The following is a 25,586-nucleotide window of genomic DNA, read 5'->3' on the forward strand; positions in this document are numbered from 1 at the left end:
CCGCCTGCCAGGGGGGGCGCGGGCAGCCCGGGTGGCACCGACCGAAGCAGCACCACCCGGGCCGCCCACGCCCCTTCTCGGCAGGCAGCAAGGCAATTCCAGGAATCGCCTTGCCGCCTGTCGGGCGGGGGCGCAGCCGAGGCCGGTGCCACCTGGGCCGTCCGCGCCCCCGCTCGACAGGCGGTAGGGCAATTCCGGGAATTTCCCTACTACCTGCCAGGCGCGGGCGTGGGCGGCCCAGGTGGTAGGGCCGAGGGAGGTGGGCAGGGTGCACTCGAGGGAGGGGGGTTGGGGCCGGGGACGCCCGGGGGATGGGGGCTCCTAGGCGAGGGGAGGTGGGGTGGGGCGCCCCAGGGGAGGAGGGGGGCAGGTGCCGGGAGGGTTGGGAGGGCGCCCTGGCGGGGGTTGGGCCGCGAGGGAGTGGGAGGGTGCACCCAGGCGGGGGTGGGGGGTGGGTGAGGGCGCCCGGGCAGGGGGTGAGAGGGTTGGGGCACGGGTGATGGGAGGGCGCGCCCAGGTGGGGGGTGGGTGAGGGCACTGGGCAAGGGGGCGCCTCGAGGGGGGGGGTTGGGAGGGTTGGGGCGCGAGGGGTGGTAGGGTGCCCAGGTGGGGTTGGGTTAGGGCGCCCAGGCGAGGGGATGGCTGAGGGCGTGGGGTGTGGGAAGGCGCGCGCCCGGGGGGTGTGGTGGGTGGGGGCACCCGGGCGGGGTGGGCGGGAGGGTTGGGGCGGGGTGGTGCGTAGGGGCGCCCGGGTGGGGGATGGGGTGGGTTGGGGCGGAGGGGGTCGGTGGGGACACCTGCCCGGGACGGGAGGGTGGGAACCGTGGAGGGGGGCCGCCCGTGGGTGGGTGGAGTGGAGTTTGGCAAGCACCTAGGGGGTTGGGCGGAGAGGAGGAGGGCGCTCGTGGGTGGAGTGGAGTGTGGCAAGCACCCGGGGGTTGGGCAGAGAGGGGGAGGGTGCTCGTGGGTGAGGGGGAATGGCGGCGGGGGCGCCCGGGGCTGGTGGATGGTGGAGAGCACCAGTGGGGGCGGTGGAGTGCCATTACATATATTTTTTTTTGTACTTATTAAAAAAAATAGAAATTTCATATATATATATATATATATATATATATATATATATATATAGTTAATTTTGGAATGTTTTATTCATGATTTACTTTTTTTACACTAGAATGTTAATGCATGCCCTTTTAGAATGTGAGGGGTGGTGGGTGGGGTGATTGTTGATCATACAAATAAAGAATTTATGATATATTTTTGTTGTTAATTTAAGTTAATGTGTTTTTATTATTTACTGATTTATGTGTTTCTATTTTTCAGGAAAATGGCATCAAAGAAAATTTCAGTGAATCTTTCTGGACCAAAGACTCTTAAAGGTGCATCTTCAAAAAACATTGGTGAACGAACTCCACCTGAGCTCATGACTACAAATCTTTCAAGTGCCCCAAGTGATAAGAAGATGATTTCAGACTGGAAGAATTCGAAAGAGGAGAAAGTTCCATCAAGAATATGGTATGTGAAAGAAAGAGAAAGCACAAATGTGAATACATATCTATATATTGATATACTGAATAATACTGGAATTTTTGAGGTGATGGGAAGAGTCATAGATATGTGTTCGGTACCGGACACTGAAGTTGTTTACATACTTACAAAATCTCCCAAGTCACATGAAAGGATTAAATACCGACTATCATATTCATTGTATGACACGAGAGAGGTGTCTACAAAGTTGTGTAAACAAATTGTAAATGAGATGACACAAAACATCATAAGTATTGTTATTTATATTTGTATTTTGTGTTCTTGAAAGCATCTCGCTATATTTTTTAACTTTGTTTTTTATTGACATATGATATTTTGTTTGGCAGAATTTTGTTGAAAGTTGTTCAATTAGGTTGGGAGGCATTCATTTCATAGAGCATGATATCATGAAAGTTGTCAGCAGTTTTTACTCATTGTCAGAAGAAGATATGGAAAATAAGCAAAATTTAGTAATTGATAATGCTACAAAACTACATCCAAAGAATATAAAAAAAGGCCTCTGGTGGATAAATCTAGCAAGGGTAAACAAGTTACTTTTGAGAATGATGAAGTTGAAATTGACAATGAAGCATATGTTGCCATTACTGAAGATGACATTGGAATTGAGAAGAGCCATAAAAAACAAAAAGTAACAACGCCCAAGAATAAATATGTTGGGAATGTTATGACCAAGAAAATTAAAGTTGAAGATTTTGAAGCAGTCATTACCAGTAGTAAAGAACCTAGTGAAACTTCAAAAGAAAGCAGAGAAATCATTACACCAGGAGCTGATTTAGAGGATGGCATTATCAAAACAAAACAAAATGTCATTTGAGAGAATTTGACAAAGAGAAACTTAATTGATGGTGGTCGCACACTTCAGCTTAATGTCAGGAAAACCTATAAAGCAAGTGAAGGACAATGTCAATATCAAGTTAGAAAGCCACATCATCTGCATGTTCACAACTTGAAGACATTGAAGAGGTACAATCCATATGCTCATGTGGTTAGTTGTGTGCTTCTTGTTGATCCACTTCAAGTTCCCAACAAAGAAGCATTTAATAAGTCAAAATGTTTTGAATACAATTATTATGTGCTTGGGGGGAACCATTCTGTAGAAGCTCAAAGACAATTGATGGAGGAATATCCTAATAACCCACATTTTGAAACAATGAAATGTATAATTTACACTGGTTTATCAGATACAGAAGCAAAGTTAGTGGCATGGGATCATAATTCAGATAATGAATATAGGATGTCTATGACTTTCATCCAAAGGGTTAGATTTATTCATAGTGAATTTGAAGAAAAATGTGGTGGGGATAGGATAAATGTTACTGCAGATTTCCGAAAGGAATGTTGTATGGAAATAGAATATCAAATTGAAGAGAAAACCAATTCAAAAGGTGGAAAAGGCAACAAAAATAGTGATTTATTCAGAGGTGTTGATAACATTTTCCAATTGGCATTTAGAACTGGAGATGTTTGGAGGTTGATTGATGATATTTTTAGCATGTGGTAAGACATTCCCATTAAAAACCAGAAGGTCAAAAAGTCTAAGCCATTGATATGTGGAAACAGTAAATTAGCTCTTGAAATGAAGCAACTTCCAGACGATATGACTATCACACCTTGGAGGGCGATGCAAGGAGTGAAAGATGAAAAAATTGTCAAAACAATATTATCTTGTGTGAGGTCAGGGGAATTATCATTGGAGGAAATTCTGAAGAATTTCAAAAGTAAGTTTGTTGAAATATTTTTATTTATTTCTAGATTATAATTATATTTTAAATAAAACATGTTGTTCTTGGTAGTATTTGTTATACATATCATTATATTAACTTTTTGTTACTTTATCTATGCAGTCACAAAGTTTATATGAAAATTCAAGAACAAATGGTTAGATTGTTGAATGAAGATAGTTGGGATGATGTTGTACGTAACTATCCAGATTCAAGTTCTACATCAACATTAAAAGCTTTTTATCTTGCATTTAAAAAGGTATCTTGATTTATACATTCATTTTTATTCACCTGTGTACTATTTTTAATTTATAATTTACACATATATTTGTTTATTTTATAAAATATGAGGAAGGATGATAATGGAGCGCCAGATAGTTTCAAAACCTTTATCGAAAAATAAAGATTGAAAGACTGAGGAAGGAACATATTAAGAATGTTCAACTTGATCCAACTCTTAATCATATCATTTGGAATGGGCTAGACACTATTCAATATCAAGTAATACAAGGCAACTGTGAAGACATTGCTAAACTCATACCTAAAAGGGATTATGCCCTAGTCATTGCAAATATTCCCCATGGTTTCAATATTCCAAACATTGACTATGATAGTGACCCTTATACTTATCAAGCTCTTAGTAAAGTGGTTACGGGATTTGTAGAAGTCACGTCATCACCATTATGAAGATTTGTGACATTTTATTCAGACACACAATTGGCAATGATATTGTCAAGCTTCAAGGGGAAAACAAATTCAAGGATGCAACTTACAATGTAAGACGTTTAAAATGTATATTTGATTAATGTTGAAAAATTTATTTATGTACAAGTTAATTGAACTTTTACTATTTCATGTTACAGGAAAAAGTCAAATCTTCTTGACAATGAAGATCAACAATTTAAAAATGATTGTGAGTTCATTCATATTGATAGTTGGGCAAAATATGATAGCCATATGTCTATGATTTTTAATCGGGTAGAGGAAAAGAGTCATAGCCAAATACTGACTTATGATGCTATTGTGAGAAAACTAACATATGAAGACAAAGAAGCAAAAGGAGAGATAGTTAACATTTATCAAAAACCACAATTATTGATTAACTATCTTATAGACATTTGTTCAAATGAAGGAGATTGGTTTCTGGATTTATTTTCTGGCTCAGGTAAGTTTTATTATATGGAATTGAATTTCAATATGTTATTTTTTTAATTAATATGTCATTATACTAATTTAGTTCATTATTTTTTTTGTGCTTGATAATTAGGTACAACACTAGCATGTTTCCTTCAAAAAGGAAGAAATTGCATTGCAATTGAAAAAGATCTAGTACAGTGCAATTTTATTCAGCAAAGAATTAATGCTCTTCAATTTCTTCCAGATGCAATGCAAGAAATTGGGTTGAAGAAAGGGGACTTTAGTGAATCACGTGTGGCAAAAAAGGCAAAGGAACCCCAACCACCATTACATGGAATGTTTGGAAAGACATACATTGGGAGATTCGCTGACATCAAAGACCCATTAGAAGAGGAAAATGAGCAAAAGGAAACAGAAAATATTGTGGAAGAAGACAATGATGAAACTCTAGAGGACGAAGAGTTTGGATTACGTGACATTGTTAATTAAACTTAAGTTATGCTTGTAAGTCAAGCTTTGCAATGTTTTGACTTTGACATTTTATGAGAAGAATAAACACTCAATTAGGGTTGTTATACATTTAATATTTGTAATATGTGATTTTCACATTTATTTTTAAGTTAATCATTATTTTTTGAAAAAAAGTGATTATTATTATTTTTTTGACATGAAATTCATAAAAAAAAAGCTATTATTTAACCATTTTTAGTTAAAATTATCGTATAAAAATTGTGATTTTTGACATGTCAATTCTAGCAAAAATTATCAGAACATGTAGTTTTTTAGTTATATTTATGTTAAAAATGGTATTTTTATGTCCATTGTTAAAAGATATTGTTTTTTAGAAACAATTATTTCAAGTGGATTGAAAATTAATTAAGGATGTATAAATATGTAAAATATCGAAAATTCTAAATATCGACTTTCTAATTTAAAAATGCAAAACAATAAAAAACCTCACTAAAAAAAAAAATTTAAATAAAAAACAAGAAAATGTAAAGAAAATGATCACTTCAAAAATTATCAAATTTACAAAATAATTATTTACATTTTATACATTAAAAAATTTAAAGCCAAAAAACAGGCCTTTTAAAAAAAGGGTGTGATGCAAAATACCCACTTTTTTAAATCAGCATGAAAATCACCCATTCTAAAATGTAATGTACATAAAAAAAATTAAAGTGCCAAAAACTATGCTCTAAAAAAAACATGTGCGTTCTGCATCACCCCTTTTCAAAATCAGGTCACTTTTTGCTATCTCTACGAAATGGGTAACAGTATCAGTTACCGTTTCAAATTTTACATTGTTGATTTATGTTCATCTTTAACAACATGATTATAATCGAAATGAACATTCGAATATCAAAACTAGTAATACCTTTCCTTGTCGTCTCTAGTGTAAGTATGGCGAGGGGAGCTTTCCTTAACTCTTTCCCTACAATGGAGACTGCCATGGGATGATGGGGATGTGTTCCTATCATTCTCTTTCCTTGACGATTTCGACGATGTCTTGGAAGAATTTGACACCTTCGAGCATTCTTTGTCGGTGTATCTCAAGCCTGCAAATTGAGGTCTCTACACAACCTCCAATTGTTGAGTTATGCCTTGGTTATTAACACCAAGTTCTTTTCCTCCTCATGCCTCATCCTGGTAAGAAGCCTCATTTTTTTCCCTGTAATTGGGATCTCAAAATCTGCGACATAAATCATACTATGTGAAGATGAAATCGAAAGGAAATCAACATCTTTTACCTCCTCTGTCAATTTGGAAAGAACTGATGAGGGCTTCTCATCATCTATTGTTGGTGGTTCGCTAGCTATCTCGGTGCATTCCCCAACTTCCTTTCTGACATACCCAAGTCCTATCTAATGGGGTAATTCCTCTACTTTTATGGGGTTGATAATGCCTTGGCCATTAATGCCCAAGCCTTTTCGTTCATACCCCATTTTCTTTAACAGTTTGGAGCCAATTCCTGTGGTATGATTTTCAAAAATAGCGAAATCATCATCAGGAAACATATATGAAGATGGAGAACTACTTTTTACCTCACATGGGTCACACTGCAGCTTTTCCAAGGTCCCATCCTTAGCTTACAATTGTTGTAGAAAACTTTGTTTTTCCTCTTTCTCTTCATGTAGGCACATCTTCAATTTGACGTTCTCTGTTTGAAGACTTTGGTTGTTGTGCTTCAGTTCTTACAGGGCCTCTTTCGTGGCTTGCAACTAAAGCTACAATCACTCCTTTTCCCCTGTCTCTTTCTGCCGAGTTTCATACATTATTTCCACCCTTTTGGAAATTTTGAGAATGGTCTCCTACATCGCTTTTTCATCCTCTGTTGCTACACGTTCCATTTTTAACGCTACAACTCAAATCCACACAAAGACTGCTCCGATACCACTTGATCCAGGTCCAGGTGTGACGAAGGACCCTTCCAAGACCTTTTACTTTCGTGATATGTTAAATTGCATTTTTACGAGAACATGAATGAATAAATCTGCATGTTGTAACGAAGAGGAACATGATAATCATCAACACATGAAAACATAAGTCATTGATAATGGAGTTCGTCCAGGAGGGACTACGTCTGCAGGCCTCGGTGTCAAGATGGTGTATGTCATTGCATTAAGTGTTGTCAATAGTGATGGTGTACATAAGAGGTGATGTCGCTATCATATAAGGAAAATTCTCTCACGCAAGAGTGGCTCCAACAGATGTTCCACTACAGAAACTCTCAGTCAAAAGGACTCTTATCAGTATGACACAAACTCATACATGATGAGCATCCTGCCAACATGGCATAAAAGGAATCTCAATGCAAACATTCATGGCGACACATGAGTATCCCATCAACATACAACAAAGGGATCTAAAACACGACATGACGAATCATGAGAACAAGTACATCCCACAATTGATTTTGCATCACATCAAGCAGGAATCATGAAAAGAAATAAGAAAACAAGATCCCACATCAAACCTCAAATAGGGATTTGTGCATCACAATGCATAGAAAAAGAAGTACATGAACACACTGCATATACCTCACATCCTGGGGCCATCCGAGGAAGAGGATTTCAAACTGCTAAAGCTGACTGTACCATCGATCTCGCTGCATCAAATCTCATGGAAATGGTTGCTCGCACATGAATGCTGACACCTGCACTCCACTTAGAAAAGTGGCCAAAAAATGAAATGAGCAAATAGAAAATCTAAACACACCATTAGATTTGTGGCGTCGAATAGTGCAAAATCGACTGTCAAATTTCTGAATTCTGAGAAAATGAAAATCTAGGGCCCAAGGAATCTTTTAGATTCCCCGTAGATTCCTCAAAGATTCCCTCCTTTGGGTCTTCTACAAATCGGCTGCTCATATCGAGAAAGTAACTATGCCATCGGGTTCGTGTTGCCAAGAGGTGTAAGATCGACATAAAGTTTGTCCAATTTGGACACTGCAAAAATTTCAGCCTCTTGGAAATTCGCTCAATCATGGTTCCACCTGCAATAAATTAAGTAAAAAATAATGTTGTCTCAATTTCCCTGCCCACTCCTAGTTCCTCCATGCTGCCCCCACGCACTGTGCAAATGAGGTTTTATATAATTTCTCTGGCATATTTTCCGAGTTGGTTGTGGCATGATGGTAAGTGGGCAATTTGTTGAGGAGGGGTCGGATGGTCAAACCCCACCCCTCCCATTTTAATATATTATGTTTTTTTTATTCAACAACGGTATGTGGGTTTGGGGGTCGGGTCTGCATTGGGCGGCCCACCCCATACCTTTCGTAACCCAAAACTAGCGTGTGAACTGGCTGAGGTACCGTATATGGGAGGCGCATGTTTTCGAGAGTATGGTGTACCATGAGTTATGTAGGAGGTGACATGGGTCAACATGGGGTCATTGCATTAATTGGTGTGAGGTTGGTGAGGGTGCTCGGGAGGCGGGTTGGCCAAACCAGCGAGGCGGGTTCGAGCCCCGCCACCCTTGGCTTATGGTTACGTTTTATGTTTGGTGTGGGTTGGGTCCACCAAAGGTGGCCCATGCCCACCCCATATATATAAATGATATGTAGTTTTTGGGGTGTGGTTGGACCGGAGGGGTCATGGCTGTCAGTTCTTCTAATTATTAATTAATTTTTTTATATGGTTTTGGGGGTGGCAGGGGTGGTGGCTCGCCACCACATTCCTATATATATATATATATATATATATATATATATATATATATATATATATATATATATATATATATATATATATATATATATATAAAAAATGGGTTATTTTTAATATTTTGTCTAACATAAGGGATATTAGACAAATTAAAGAGGCCACAATTTCATCCACTTTCGGGAGCTAAGTTTCTTGCCTCGGGGTCGGTCAAATTGTAGGACACTTAAACCTGGCCCACATCCCAACTTTGACCAAAACTTTGACTGGCTCGTTCTCTATTAAAGATGGGTCATTTTTAAAAAAATTTCTAACATAAGGGATATTAGAAAAATTAAAGAGGCCACAATTTCGTCCGCTTTAGGGAGCTAAGTTTCTTGCCTCGGGGTCTGTCAAATTGTAGGACACTTAAACCTAGCCCACATCCCAACTTTGACCAAAACTTTGACTGGCTTGTTCTCCCTCACACAAGCTCGGATTGATGAACCGTTTGCATTGTCGCGATCAAGACAACGAGGTCTATGCTTTGGTCTTGGTTCAAAAGCATTCTAATAACTTTGATTTTCGAGCTTTCATAAGCCTCTTTGTCCTATATGTGTCCCTGGAGCCATCTGGATCAGGCAATGAGGATCATCAACTAAGGCACGAGGGGAAATAGTAGTGTCACTAATGGACTGACACTAGGGACAATGGGCAAAATGGGATTGAGGGACAAACATATGACTTCCCTTGTGATAGCATAAAGTGCATGGTTGACCTAGCAGTGAATGACTAGACTCTGGAGGGGATGGTGGGAAGTATGACTAAAGGCTAGAATGGGAAGCACGAGATGAATGGTATGAAAATATGGATGGAATACTATGAGATGATATAATGGGATGAGAAATAGACTCCATGGATGCAAAGGTGACTCATTGTGGATGCTCTGAACAAGGTTGACTTGATGACGCTACCACACAAAATAGGTCTGGTGGGGACCATGAAAACATGAGAAAATGATGGTTTCTCATGATAAAAATCAACACATCAGACGACAAGTGCCAAGGGAAGGTGTTCCTCAAAGTACAAGTGTGGCTTATGAAGACATTCGATTTTGAGAGGCGACGAAGTGACCCTCCTTGGAAAAATGGTTTCCTACCGAAGTGTCAAATCATCAAAAACTAAGAGAGACCCATTATAGTACTCGATGAGAGTGCTCCAATGGTGCTTACGGTTTATCAAAATGAGCTACGGTTTGGACACAATGGGAGATAGAAAAATTGTGGGTTTTTCTCTAATGTTTTCCCTCCAATTTGAATTCATTTGCTAAGTGAGATGTGGTGAATTTGGAGAGGATGAAAAAGCACTAAATATTGTGGAGACCGTAGTGGACAAATTAACTGTCAGAATCAGGATCTATGAATTTCAGGTAGGTGGCCTTACTCATCTATTCAGTTTCAGTGGTTTATTTCCTAATTTTTGTACCCCACAGCTCCTTGGGAAACCCTTGCTCCTCTTCTCAGTGGAATCACACTTTTTGGACCTGGAACTGCAATTTGGCTCATAAGAAAGAGGTGAAAACATGTGATCTCATAGTTTCTAAGCAGAAAACTATGATTTGGAGCTAATAAGGAGGGTGGTATGTTGGCCTGGTGGGGGTTGTAGGTTGATCAGTCAAGGCCAGTGTTTTATTCTCTGAATTGACAAAACATGTGGTGTTTTGCAGATATGGCAGAGTTGAAAATAAACTGGCACAAGTGAGATTTGGATACCCTTTGATATGAGATTCAGAGGGATCAGGGGGTTCGAGGAGAGTTAGCTTGCTACGGGGTTCTCAAGTTGGTAGAGAACCCATTGATGAGGGCAGGTGAGCACTTGTTATCGAGGATCGTGAGATATTTGGATCCAGGCCAAGAAATCTTTGTGGTGCAGGGACATAGGACCGAGTTCACTTTACATGATATTTAATTTTTAACTAGACTCCATCCCCTAAGGGTGGTGGGCAATATACATCTGGTGTTGCCTCATGGGAGGAACATTACAAAGTTTCTGGAGCGTCATTGTCCATGGGGTGTTCTTGTGAAGGGCATGACCATCCCAATCGATGATCTAGATAGGCTAGAGACACGGGATATGTCCATAGCAGTGCTACGGGTCCTGGACAGCCAGGCGTTCCACCACATCACTGGTCAGCAGATGATTCTTATTGAGAGTTTATTGGAAGGGACCTACTATGGGCGGGCCCAAATGATGTTTTCATATATGAAATGACAGCTCAGTCTATGTAAGAGATAGGTGAACCATGACTATGCATTTGGTAAAGTGCTATGTGCCTTCTTCTTTGAGAAGATACCCACCATTCGATATCATGTACAGATCCGAGATGAGAGCCCATAGGAGCCTGGCATGCATCACTGGGGGTAGCTATTGTAGAGAGGGGGGTGAGGGGGAGTCGAGTGTGTGTTCTGACCTGAATTTTTCACACACTGGGATCATATGCCCCTTTACATAGATGATTATCCTTATAGAAGGATGAACTACCACGGTGATCCTGGCCTACCACTTCCACATGACGAACATGGGGACCAGATGATAAGTGTTAAGTTCCTATTTTTATGGTGCATTTCATATTTTTATCACATATATGTGATACTAAGTGTAAAATATGTGGTATGAAGATATAGCACTAGTAAAACAGGCATGATATGTAGGCTGAACCATAGCACTAAGGGCTGCAGATCATGGAACATCATTATCACACCAAGGTCCAGACAACAGTGCTCTACTCGTTGACCTATGTCGTAGATGTGATCTACTCCTGACCGAAGTTTCTGAGTGCACGTGGAATGAGTTAGACAATCGGTACACGGATGCGTGTATAGGTCTTCCCTGAGAGTGGTGATGGATCATGCAGTGCATGGCGATGGCTGGTTGGGCAGTACATGATCTACGTACAGGTGGAGTAGAGCCTTTGGCACAGGATCTGCCAGACAATGACTAGGGACGGGGATATGTGGGTCCCTTTTGTTTTGATTTTTGTAACATGCTATGGGCATGTCAAATGTCTTTAGAGCTATGGGCTCCAAACACTTATATGTTTTATGTGATACATAATATGATTATGCATCTTTTATATGACGATGATGGTTCGCCATGTGTTGTGTTTATGGTTGTGTTTTGTGGTATAAATGTGATATATGCCAATATAGAATGTTATTTTGGGCTCTAGGAACATGACTGAAAGTGATGGTTTCAAATTCACGTACCAAAAGCTTAACTCGTAGATATTTTCTAAATAGGACTTAGTTATGCACATGATACACACCATTAAATTTCATGACAAGAAGCAAGGAATCTAAAAAAACATAATGATGGAGGATGTGTTGATCAAGGGAATCGACTAACAAACCTATCACTGCATCATATTCAAATTGGTTATTGGTGGAAGATTCAATGCACACATCATTTGAATGGACTAACGTATTCAAGGGGGTGAAAATGGCCCAGGCTGCCAAGGCTAGATTCCTGTAGAAGTGACTCGCACCGTCAGCATAACCGATATACGGTGTAGATGATAGATCCATCTGAAAGGTGAAAAAGACAATAGATGAGATGATGCAACCTACCTAACTGCATGACAGGAATAAAGACTCACAAATCAATGGGATATGCTATGAGAGAAATTTCTTGAGGTGGAGTGCATTGGGAGGATTATGAAGGAGGTGGCCTTCGAACTCCTCCAGAAGAGATGCCCCCTTGTCTAAGTACAAGGGTAATCAGGGGTAGACTTAGCTTCTAAGATGTCCTTATCAAAATGAAAGATGGGTGGATGGAAGGAACACTGAGTACATGATGCAGCGGTGGTACCTAGTGCATCATCATGAGAAAGACGGTTCACATGCGCATCATCTAAAACAGTAGACAACAAGCTAGTAGATGGAAAATCTACCAATGTTGAGACATAGGTTTCCGACAAAGGAGGTTCGATAGAAATGCACGCAGAAACCTCATAGAGGTCTTCCTATGAGGAAATCAAGGATGATGATAGGTAAAGGATATGGACTGTGGAGTCTGCCATCTCAACATTGGGGGGAGGGATCATGATGGTGGGACCAAAGTTCCCCTATTCTGGTCTACTAGTGGTACTAGAACCCATAGGTAGAGGAGTAGGTGATCCACTACAAGTGGCCTCATACTCACAAAAGAAATCACGAAATTCATCGAGACAAGGGAAACAATGGGAATAGTGACCATAATGATTGTGCAAGGTAGAAGGGTGATTTGTGCACAACATTTTGAGTTTCTTGGTTGGTCCCGGTAAGGTAACTTGGACCTCAGGTATACATAACTCAGGGAACATTTCATGAACCAAAGTTTTGGGACGAGGAAGCTCAAGATAGTTATTGGTGGCATGCCCAATAACATCACATAAAGCACATGAAGGTGTCGACTTTGGAGGCCTAGGAGCTGAAGGTGCTTGGGGAGCCTTGTCCTTAAGTTCTTTCCTCTTGGATTTCCCCTCGTGTCCGTATGCTTTCGCAACAGTAGTAGGTTCCTATTGAGGTTGTATTGGAACTGAAGCAATGACAGGGGTCGTAGGGATTGTTTGAACCAGGGTCAAAGCATGATATGGTCTGAGCTAACCAGGCAGAGTGTTCACTGGGGGATCAATGTACCAGACTAGGATCCCCAAAGTCATAGTAGGGAGAGTCAATGAAGCCATGACAGGGACAGAAAAGATTCTAGGAGGAAGAAATAAAAAAAGTATCTATTCTACAAGGTAATGTCCCAACAAAATAGCTCCGGGATGGTTGAGACCTAGCAGAATAGTTCCTGGTGGGAACAGAGGGGAGGTCCTGGGGGGGTGGATCCAAATGGCTCGACTAAGATGGTAACAATAGGGTGTTGAGGATTTGGTTATTGATCAAATGTACTAGACTGCTTTTGAGAAACCTGTGATGCTTGTAACATGCAAACACTTAAAGAGCTAGGCTCAGAGATGAGAGGGGGAGGACCAGGGAAAGCACCCAAAAATGAGGAGTCTTTGTAGACTCCAGGTGAAACACTGGTGAGAGGGGTGGCGGACTACATGTCGTACATCGATGAGATAATGGACTTGGGGGAGGTCAAGGATGACGGTTTGTAGTATGTCAACTAATTGATAGTGACGATCTTCCCTTCATGGGGGAAGCACATCTTGCAAAAAACAGCAGACGTGATTGCTGACATGGAATAATTGTAACTATGACCCAAGAGAATGTTGTAATCTAGAGTGGCATCGATAACCTCAATGTCTACATGAACAGTCTTTCCTGCGAGAGTCACTAGACAATTGCAATACATGCCAAGGGGCTGGGAGGATTGAACATCCCAAGCATGCAAAGTGATGGTGGATGGGTAGAGCTCAGGTGACTTGAGTTGCTTCCAAATAGTAGTGGACACCACGCAGGTGGATGTGCCTTCATCGATAATGCATTAGGAGATGATGGAATTACGGACTCTGAATAGTATCTGAAAAGAAATGGATGGCGGTAATGGAGGATGTTTTGATGTATCAACAGGAAAGAAAATCAAATGATCATCTGAAGGATCTATCATGTCGAAAGTAGTTAGTAGAGCCTTCTTTTTAGATGGGCATGACTAGAGTATCTCCAGTGTCAACATGGCAGTAGGTGATTGTGCCAAGTCATCTACTATATTGTATGTATGGGTAGCTCAGTTAGAAGCCGTGTTACGGCGTAATGGTCCCTTTACAATCTTAGGAATTGACTCAACTTTAGGTTGAGGAATATGTAGCAGACCATTTGGTGTCATAAGAGGCTCAGTAGATGCTTTGGTTTTGGACTCAGTGGCGGATGAAGTTGGTGGCTTGTTATATTGACACGATCGAGTTTGCAAGCTGATATTAGAGTTATTGACCTCATCAGAATTCATCATGAGGATATGATAGTCAGTAGGACCATAAGGTTGGGGAGGGTGGGCTGCTTGACCTTGCTAAGATTGAGCAGCAACAAATCCTTGCTGAGGGAAAGGATTTGTGAGCATGACCGGTTGAGATGGCATAGGATTTTGAGGTGGTTGTTGCATGGGCAGTTAACCTCTTGAAGCTGCTTGGGCTTCCCACATTTGGCACATCTAGGGTAAGAGGGGACACTCATGAGTATAATGGCCATGTACACCACATCATGTAGAAGGCTTGTTTGTATGAATAGCCTTGTTCTTCTTGGGTTAGTCGCCCTATTACTAGTTGTTGGTGTTAAGCTGGTTCCCCTAGGGTTCATTAGGTTGATTATCTTTGCTACCCTGGTTACCATGTTACCTTTCCCATTATTCTTATTTTTTTTAATTTTGGGGATTGGTCGCAGTCTATTGTGAAAACACCTGACCTTGAGGGGGCGGTGGCTGCTAGGCCTGAGGATGCATGGGAGGTTTCTGCACTAAATAATAAGGGGTTGGAGCGCTCGGTAGTGCACAGGTATAAGATGGTGAAGGAGAAATGGTTTGGTAGACAGGTTGAGCACTAGGTGGCCTTGACATATGTTCATGTGGTTGGGTGAAGGCATAAGAGATTCTTTGTCATAAATACACGTTTCTGGCAAGAGGGGAGTAACTGTTGGAGGAACTGGTGCCCCCAATGGATAGCCATAACTCTCCTGAGTATATGGTGAAGGATGTGAAATAGCTCCAATGATACCATCAATGGCATGAGATGCCCCGAGTGCATTGGCACCACTAGGATGGGGGAGGTCTGGTATAATAGTATAGACATAACCAGATTGAACATAAATCAAGTCATATCTCATAGCAGTCTGGAGAGCCTCTTCCTCTATTTAAGGAAAGTGAGATGCAGCATCTTTGGCAATAGGCACTAAAAGAGTCCTAAGAAACCAATTGAAGTAGTCACGGTCTTCGAAAGGTGGAGCACGACACATGATCCTCCTTCTACACCATTCCTGAACATGATCGGAAACATGGGTGGAAGAAGACTGAAAGAATGCGATCAAGAGCTCTATACCAATGTCGTATCAGAGAGGTAACTGAAAATATGAAAGGAACGCTTTAGAAAGCATCGAGAAAGTGGAATGAGAGGTGGAGGGGTGGTCAACATACCACTTCACAGCATCTCTAGTGAGTGTGCATTGGAAAAATCGAAGACGAATGGAATCATCAGTGATGGAATTGGATGAACACCCATATGGAAGGAGTGGATGTGATTAGTGGGGTCCTCTCCAGAATTACCCTCAAACTTTGGAATGTTAGAGGGAAGCTTAGTCAGCATAGCTCACTAATCAGGATCATGGTGGATAGGGTCATTAATCAAATAGGTAAAATCTGGGAGGCTTAACCCAGCGATGAAAGGTAGCATTGGAGCTGCCATAACTGTTCTTGTAATGGGTCCTCTAGATGTGACTACCAGGATAGAACCAGAGCCAACACCAGGTTGGTTTCTCACACCTGCAGTGGGTCCTGACATTATAATGGTATGCAGTGAAGGAGGCTCAGAATCAGATGAGGAATTAGATGAACCAGAAGAAGGTTCAGTATGGGGACTCGAGGGATGATTAACCAGAGCCCTATGGGGAGGAGTAATACATCCAAGTGGAAACTGGGGATGAAGGCCTAATACTCTCCATGATAAACTCCTTAGTGGCGCAATGGTTGTAAGACACAAGTGACACGGAAATGGTGAAGGGAGATAAACAATATGTTTTTGTCTCTATGTGGGAAGATAAATTAATTAAGTCTTGGCTTGGTAGTGTAAACCAAGCGCCCTTTGCTTAAGGTGTGCAAGTGTGTTTATTAATTAAGCCTAGATTGTGTTTGAAAAAAGAAAAAGATTTCTGAAATAAACTGAAATTAAACGAAAATCAAAGGTCAAAAAAGTGACATGTGGCACTCTGTACAATTCTTCTCTACTGAACCAGTATATAATCAAGTCATCATGGGATATTGGGAATAAATCTTGCTTGAAGAATCTAATCTCAGTATGAATTAAGGGGTTGGAAAGAAGACTCATAGGACTACCACAAGACGAAATTTTATACCTCAAAGATTTGAAATTATAGGAATACAACAGTTTCAATATCAAGCTCCAAAAAAGCAAGAAAAAGGTGTGTATTTGTTTTAAATTTTGCACAACTTTTGTTTGAAAAAACAGTTTGAAATAATTCAAAGGGAATATTAAAGCATAGATATAATTGTTTTATTCCAAAATTCCTTGAAACAAAAAAATGGACACACCTAGTAAGCAACCAAAAATCTCTTCTATGACAAATGAAGAAGAGGAAGAAATGAAACATGATATATAAAAATTACGTGACCAAGTGCAACACATTTCGCTCTCGCAAAGAGTAACCAAAAATGAAATGGAAGCTAATATGGATGGATTGAAGAATGGTTTAAAAGAATACATGGAAGGTTTGAAGGATGGGTTAAAAGTAGACATGGAAGGTTTGAAGGAATGTTTGACAAAGTTTCTACAAGAAATGATTCCTAATGGCGAAAAGGCATTCCATGAAACTCATGATGAGGACAAAAGGAATATGAATTATAATTTTAGATACTCCAATGTTGGTTTTAAGAACCACCACATTCCAAAGATATATATAAGGAATTTTGATGGCAAGGATCTGGTAGCATGGATACTACAAATGGAGTAATATTTTGATCTCCGTGATGTGCAACACACAAAAGGTACACATTACATCTTTATATTTAGAAGGAAATAAGTTTGTATGGTATCAATGGCTTTTTCTCATAAACCACTTGCCACTTAGTCAATTTTTATGGAGGAAATGATAGAACATTATGATGATACAAAGAGAAAAACCTTCTTTAGCCAATTGATAAATCTCAAACAAAAGGGTTGAATGGAGGGGCACATTGAGGACTTCCAAAAATTAAATATCAGGGTAATTGATATCCCAAAGAAGCATATGTTTTATGTCTTCATAGGGACTTTGAAAGATGACATCCAACATGAGGTTCACCTTTAGGAACCCGATTCATTAGAGAAGGCATTTAGGGTGGCAAGAAAAGTTGAAAGAAAAATTATAGAAACAAGGAATTCTACCACTCACAACTATAAAGATGGAAATGTTATTTCTCCTAGCCTTCTACAACCTACAAGGTTGATGCCACAAAAATTGGAGGAAAAGGGAGAAAAGGGGCTTTGTTACATTTGTGATAGAAAATACACTAAAGGTCGTAAGTGTGCTGAGAACAAATTATTCTACATATATTGTGAAGAGGGGGAATAAAAGGAACAAGAAACATCAAAAGAGGAGGATATACACTAGGAACAAACCCCATAGAAAAAAGAAATGAATTTGACCATATCTTGCAAAGCATTGGCAAGAATTACCATTCCTAAAACTCTCAAGATAGAAGGATATATTAATAAGAAAAATGTAATAGTGTTGATTGATTCAAGTAGTAACCATAATTTTTTTCATTGTAAGATAGCCAAGGAATTGAATTTCTTCCTATATCTAGCACCAGAGTGTCAAGTGATGGCTGTAAATGGAGGAACTATAAATTTCTCTGTAAATTTCCATAATATCAAGTTAACCATGTGGGAATATGTATTGAATAGTCCATTTATTTCCTTTCCAAATGATGGTATTGATGTTGTACTAGGATTCCAATGGTTACAATCTTTAGGGATGATAGATTTTAATTTTCAAGAACTTTTCTTGAAAAAAATTGTGAAGGAAGGGAAGTGAATTAAGGGGTATTGCAAGGAAACCAGGAAATATAATCATCTCTAATGGCATGACAAATCTTTTGAAGAAATAACGATGGGAAATAATTTCACAATTATGCTCACTAGAGGTTCAAACATCGAAATCAACTATTTCTCGAGATATCCCAAAAGCCTTGGACAATCATTCCAAATTATTTGAGACTCCCAAAGGCCTCCCACCTATTTGTGATCATGATCATGCTATACATTTGATTCCAGGAAGTGTTCCTATAAACATCATACCTTACAAATATCCATATGCCCAAAAGAGTGAAATTGAACGTATGGTTGCAGAAATGCTAGAGATTGGTATAATTCAACCTAGTCAAAGTTCTTTCTTTGCTCCAGTACTATTGGTGCACCAAAAGGATGGATCATGGCATATGTGTCTAGATTATAGGGATATCAATAAGCTCACTATTAAATATAAATTTCTCGTACTTGTCATTTATGAATTGTTGGATGAATTACAAGAAATTTACTTCACCAAGTTGGATCTTCATTCAGGATATCATAAAATTAGAATGAAGACTGAAGACATTCCAAAAACATCTTTCATAATTCATGAGGGTCATTATGAAATTTTTGTTCATGTCTTTTGGCCTTACTAATGCACCTTCGACATTTCAAGGTTTGATGAATTCCATTTTCAAACCATTCCATTTTTTGATGATATACTAATCTACAACAAGTATTGGAAGGATCATGTTCAACATGTTGACAGGGTGCTCGAACATTTGGAAGATAAACAATTATATTGAAAAACCTCCAAATGTTTCTTTGGAGTACATGAGGTGGAATATTTGGGTCATATTCTATCTCATGAGGGTATTAAGCTAGACCCTAAAAAAAAAATCCATTAAGGAATGGAAAATACCCAGAACCAGAAAGAATCTTCGAGGACTTCTCATGTCACAATGTATTATTGCAAGTTTGTTAAGAATTATGGGAGAATAGTAGCAAGTCTAATGAAATTATTTAAGAAAAATACATTTTCTTGAACTCTAGAAGAAACTAAGACCTTTGAACATCCTAAATAAACAATGTGCCAAGCATTGGTCTTAGTTACACTACACTTCACAAAAGCCTTTATTGTGGAATGTGATGCCTCAGGAAGTGGAATTGGTGTTGTTTTAATGCAGGAAGGAAGACCCATTTCTTTTGAAAGTCATCCAATCAAAGGAAAGTATTTACAGAAACCTTTTTATGAGAAGGAAATGTTGGAAATACCACATGCACTAAATCAATGACGACCTTACCTAATGGAAAGTCACTTCCAGGTTAAAACATATCATGAGAGCCTTAAATAATTTTTGTAGAAAAAATTATCTTCAGAAGAGAAACAAAAATGGGTCACAAATATGTTGGGTTATGACTTTGAAATCATCTACAAAAAAAGGAAGAAAAATGTTGTTTGAGATGCACTCTAAAGAAAGGATGAGGATGTGGATGCATTGCTTTGTTCCATTTCTATTTCCCAGTCTCTTTGGATAATAGAAGCAAGTGATGAATGAAAGAATGATGAAGAAGTGTGGACACTCATTCAAAAGTTACAGCAAGATCCCAACACATATAATATATTTAGTTGGGAAAATGATTCATTATGGTACAATTATCACTTATATCTTTGTAAGGATTCTTAAATCAAGAAAAATATTCTTTTGGAATATCACACCTCTCCCTTAGAAGGGCACTCGGGATTTTTAAAAACTTACCACAGGGTCAAGAAGGAGTTTTTTTTGGATGACCATAAATCTAATATTTAGAATTTGTAGCAGAGTGTTTGGTTTGCCGACAAAATAAAGTTGATACAATTAAGACCTCAAGTCTATTGCAACCTTTAGCCATTCCAAGTCAATGTTGGGAGGAGGTATCAATGGATTTTATCACAGGTTTACCCAAGTCTGAAGGAAAGCGTGTCATCATGGTGGTAGTTGATAGACTTACCAAGTATGCACACTTTTGTGCATTATCTCATCCTTTTAAAGCCAATACTATTGCTACTTAATTTATGGAAACAATTCAAAAGCTACATGGAAACCCAAATATTATTGTAAGTGACAGAGATCCCATTTTCACTGGAAATTTTTGGACGAAATTGTTTTCTTGTCTTGGTACTTAATTAGCTCGTATCTCATCTTATCATCGTCAATCTGATGGGAAAACTGAGATAGTGAAAAAATGTTTAGAAGGATATTGACATTGCTTTTTATTTGATAAACAAACAAAATGGGTCAAGTGGATACCTCTAGTTGAATGGTGGTATAACACTTCCTTCCATACTACAACAAAAATGACCCCATTTAAGGCACTTTATGGACATCATCCACCATCCATCACATCATATTTAAGAGAAAATTCTAAGGTTCAAGCAGTGAAAGATCACATCGAGCATCAACAACAAGTTCTCCAACTCTTGAAGGATAACCTCAATCTGGCACAAAATCAATTGAAACGACAAGTATATCAGCATCAAAGTGAAAGAATATTTTATGTAGACAACTAGGTATTTTTATGGCTACAACCATACAAACAAATGTCCCTCAAGTAAGATAAGAAGGATAATAGATTATCACCCAAGTACTATGGTCCTTATAAGGTGTTGCAAAATATTGGTACTATGGCATACAAATTGGAGTTTTTTGCATCTTCCTGAGTACACCCATTTTTCCATGTTTCAAGCTTAAAGAAGGTTATCTGTGACAAACTCCTTATTCAAACAATGTTTCCAAAACTTGACGAAGAAGGAAAAATCATATTTGAGCCTGAAGAAGTCACGGAAAAAAGAACTTGACAACTACGAAATTGATTAATTTTAGAGTATCTCATTAAGTGGAAGAACTTACCCACTAAAGATTCCACATGGGAGGATGAAAATTTTATACAAAAGCATCTGGAACTACTCAAGCATTGAGGATAACACTTTTTTGAAGGAGATGGGCATGTTAGATCCCTATAATACTAATGTATTCCTCTTATTATTATTGTTAGTCTAGCCCCTATTTTTATTGTTGTTCCCATGTATTCCCAATGTTGTTACTGTTATGCCCTTACATTATTATTGTTATGTAGGCTTTGATTATATTGTGACCCCTTAGACTCCTATATATACCAAGGAGGTCGTATCATTTGTATTATCCAAGAATTTTTCATTTTATGTAATGTAAAGGAGGTTTCCACCTCAAAGAGGTTATTTCTCAAGTCGTTCATCTATCTTTTCTTCTATTTTGTGAGTTGGTTTCATAACAGGAGCCTATCTAAGAACCTATATTAGCTTTTATATCCTTTCCTAACCTATAGTCAAGAAGAACAAGTGGTGTCATCTCTAAAATAGTATCATTATTTGAAGCATCTACATAGAGAGACTTGCTTGAAGCAAGCCTTGAGAACCTTATAGGTTTATTATACAACAATATTTTGAAACTAGAAATCCCTAACCAAAGGGAAAATTGCCTAATAATCATAGAACATTGTAGAATGCTAAAAGGTTATCTTGTAGATCACCTTGAAACATATCTTGGTTTGCTTATTTCATCTTGAGAAGTTTGTGAAGTTGCAATACCTTTAAAGGTAGACTATGGCCTTGCCATCTTTGGATTTTTCACTTTTGAAAGCAGAAAGAAGACCATGACATTAATGAAGAAGTAGTACATTATATTGTGAAGAAGGCCTCATAATAATATTTTAGCTATGATGTTAGCTATGATGGTTAACTAAAGTATGTAGTCATAAGGTATGTCCATTTGCATAGTTGAAAGGTTTGATTTTTTTATTGCGTTGGGATGTTTCAATGGATGTTTTTATCATAAGATTTGTAGATTTCATCTTTCGAATCTAGGGATTACAAAAACCTTGACGATGTTTAATGAAGTAAAAAAACCCTTATTAAGTAAGAAAACCCTAACCCTAATGTGATAGATATCTTGACTGGGTTTGTAGTCTTCATAAAGGTCATTATTTTTTGTAAAAAAATCCTTAATGATACTTAGAAACCCTATTCAAGAGAGAAAACCTATTTGTAATATATCTTTTTCCCTCATAAGAAACCCTAGATTTTAGTTTTAGGGTTTGCTAGTAGTATAGGGTAAATGGAAAATCCTAGAAAGAGTAGAATTGGATTTGAGACTCAAACCCTAGGATTGATGTTTCAAAATGAAATATCATGAAATTTAGGGTTTGAATATGAAACCCTAGAATTCTCCCACTAAGGTTTATTGAAAACCCTAGATTGACAACCATATTTTCATGCACATGTACTTGTATATTTGGCTCAATGTATTTTCTATTAAACAATTGCATGTAAGAGCAACATGAGAAGTAAGAAGAAGAAAATAAATTATTATACTTAATGATGCCTCCTTGGAAATAATGAGCATGGTGAATGGAGGGAATGATAACTTGGTAATCAAGTTGGATCCTTGGGCACCCTAATAAAATTAGACTCATATAAAGATGAACCTTGAACATGTTAATACTATCATGGTGAGAGGGATCCCTATCAAAGAATGTATAAAAAACAACTCAAGATATCTTTTAGGTTATAAAAGTTTATAGTAGGTCTCCATCATAGGAGTAGGTACATAATTGTCAAAGTTGTAAATAGGTAAGCCTAACTCATATGAAATAATGATGAAAATATTGAGCACGATAGAAAGAGGGAGTTGTAAGAATATTGGTAACATTGAACTATACATTGTTGATGACCTTGTTTCCAAGTAAGGATAGAAGGAATGATGTTTCAAAAGGTTGAAATTCTTCGATGATGTGATGATGTGAAATAAATATCTGTTGCGGCTAAAGTAGATGAATTTGTCCGCTAGTAAAGAAGAATCTTGGATAAAGAAAGTGTATATCTCTCTAGTTTAGAGGGAGGACATGGCGCGATAGCTATATTAGAGACTATAAAAAAGGAATGAAGATCGTAGAAAGGCTGGAGAACTATAGATGGTTATTCGTAAGTTGTATTCTTGATCGATGAAATTGTGAATTTGATGGTTTTTGAAGTGTTTTGGATAATTTTGGTGTTGTCATAGAAATTGAAGAAGGAATATTCTATATAAATGTTTTTGGATATTATGATAACCTAAAGAAACACCATAATAGTTGAAGACTTGAAGATTATGCCAGCATACAAGAACATGTACATTGGAAGTTGAATTATGGTTGGGGTCATGAAACTACAATACATGCCAATAGATGAATGAGTAGTTGATATAATCTATTCCACAAGAAGTTAGTTTTAGGAGCATGTTTGGATTGGTGGATGTGTTTATCTGTTCATAGAAAGATGGTATTTATTTTGGTTTAGAGGGAGAGATGATGTACCATGAAACTGCCAGTGATGGTACTTGGAAGGACATTGTGGTCGTCCCATTGATGATGTTTGGATCTCAGTGAGGGAGGGTATCATTGGTCTTATGGAGCTCTGACCTTGGATATGATACCTAGATCCCTATGGGGTGTTAGGGCTAAATATTGATGGTATCTATAGTGGAAGATGCCTAGACAACACCTTAGTCTCTATAGCATGGAAAATTTTAGGGGCTAATATTCGCAAGTGGGCTAATTTTCCATGATTTTTCCAAAAAAATATTCGTCGATTTTCATTTTTTATAAAAATAATTCACCCAAATTTTATAATATAAAATTATTTTACCTTTAAAATCGCCAACATTTGATAGAGAGTAGACATAAAATCATTATATATTTCAATACTTTTACAAATACATGAATAAACATTTTATAGTTTGCATATTAGGGACTAGTGATATTCGTTAATGTTTTTAAACTTCAAGGTAATTTTCCATCCTTAAAATTTTCCCTGCTCTATAGTGTCCTAGATCCTTGAAGAGTGTGTGGCACTGGGATCCATTAGTTAGATTCTTTGTATTAGTGTCATTGACACTTGGATCTTTGATGTGAGGATACCTTGGCAGTTAGGGTACCCCTAGCATTGCGTATGTTGATTATTTTCTTATAAGAACTTTTCAAATGGACTATTGTCCTTGTATTGGTTGGATAATTATGAATACCTCCCTAGTTAAGAGGGTGTTAGAAATTATAACTAGTTTCAGTCTTCATAATTGATTTTTGTGTCATGATGTATTATGTATTATCAAAATAAATAAAAACAAATTTTATTGTAAAATATTGACTTATTAAAGAATGAGTTTCATGCCTCAGGAAATAGTCAATAGGTTTAGCATGCATTTTGTTCTCTAGGGATTTCAATTGGAGTCAAAGTCAAAGTCAAGATGTCATGGACCCTTTGGGGCTCTTGTAAAAATAAAATGAGATTTATTTTGTGTAAGAATTTCCTTAGTGTCCACCAACTAATCAGGTTTTCTAACCCTTCAACTCGGCCTTGAAGTGACACACCCATCCCACAAGAAGACTATATATACGATGAAATTGAACCTCAATTGGTGAGAAATTGAACCAAATATTTTATGATATGTTATAAATCAAGGAAGGAATATGAAGAGGCTTAATAAGAGACAGGAAGTCTAGCGAGAAAGTAAAAGGATGTCACTCTCCTTTTAAGTGTGAATTCTCTAGGGTCTTCATAGTTATAAAGGAGTAGAATGTAGAAATTGACTTTGATGAAGAAGATTTCTTGGTTGGGTGGTTTATTTTAATATGATGTCTTGGGATTTGGGTTTATGGTCTTGGAAGTCTCATTTGAAGTTGGTAAGAAGAGAAAAATCTTGTGTATTTTACCCTCTAGGAGGGGTTTTAACTTGGCATGATGCCTAAATCCTATGTTCTTGTGATCTTTATTTGTTTGGAATTTATTTGATGATGAAAGTACACACACATTATAATAATATAATCATAAAGAACTGTCAAGAATGGAAAACATTATGCCCTAACTAGTTTTCGAACATATAAGTGGTAGAGAAATGACATGGCAATATGACAAGGAAGATGATGATGCTTATCTCAGGATTTGTGATAGGATGTTGGTTTGGCAAGGATTAACAATGTTAATAAAATTCGTTTGGCATTTTTTTTATGTTAATCACCTATATATTAGATCTAGGGTCTCCTAATATACCCATTTTCAATTTTCTACTCTACTTTTGGGGGTTTAATGATTTACATTAATTTATCCCCTACTTAGACTATATTTGCAATGTAGAAATAAAAAAATCCTTGAAATAAAATGCAACGCAAAACTAAGTCATGAACCTAGTAGCCAAGTTCTTGGTGGGATAAAGTTGAGTGGTACTTGAATGAGATTTTTTTCACATATATGACTCCTACCCTGGTTAAGCTTTCATATCCATATAT

Source organism: Pinus tabuliformis, chromosome 3_2 (assembly GCF_031772625.1).
Source record: "Pinus tabuliformis cultivar Carrire ecotype Pingquan chromosome 3_2, CPIR1, whole genome shotgun sequence".
NCBI lineage: Eukaryota > Viridiplantae > Streptophyta > Pinopsida > Pinales > Pinaceae > Pinus > Pinus tabuliformis.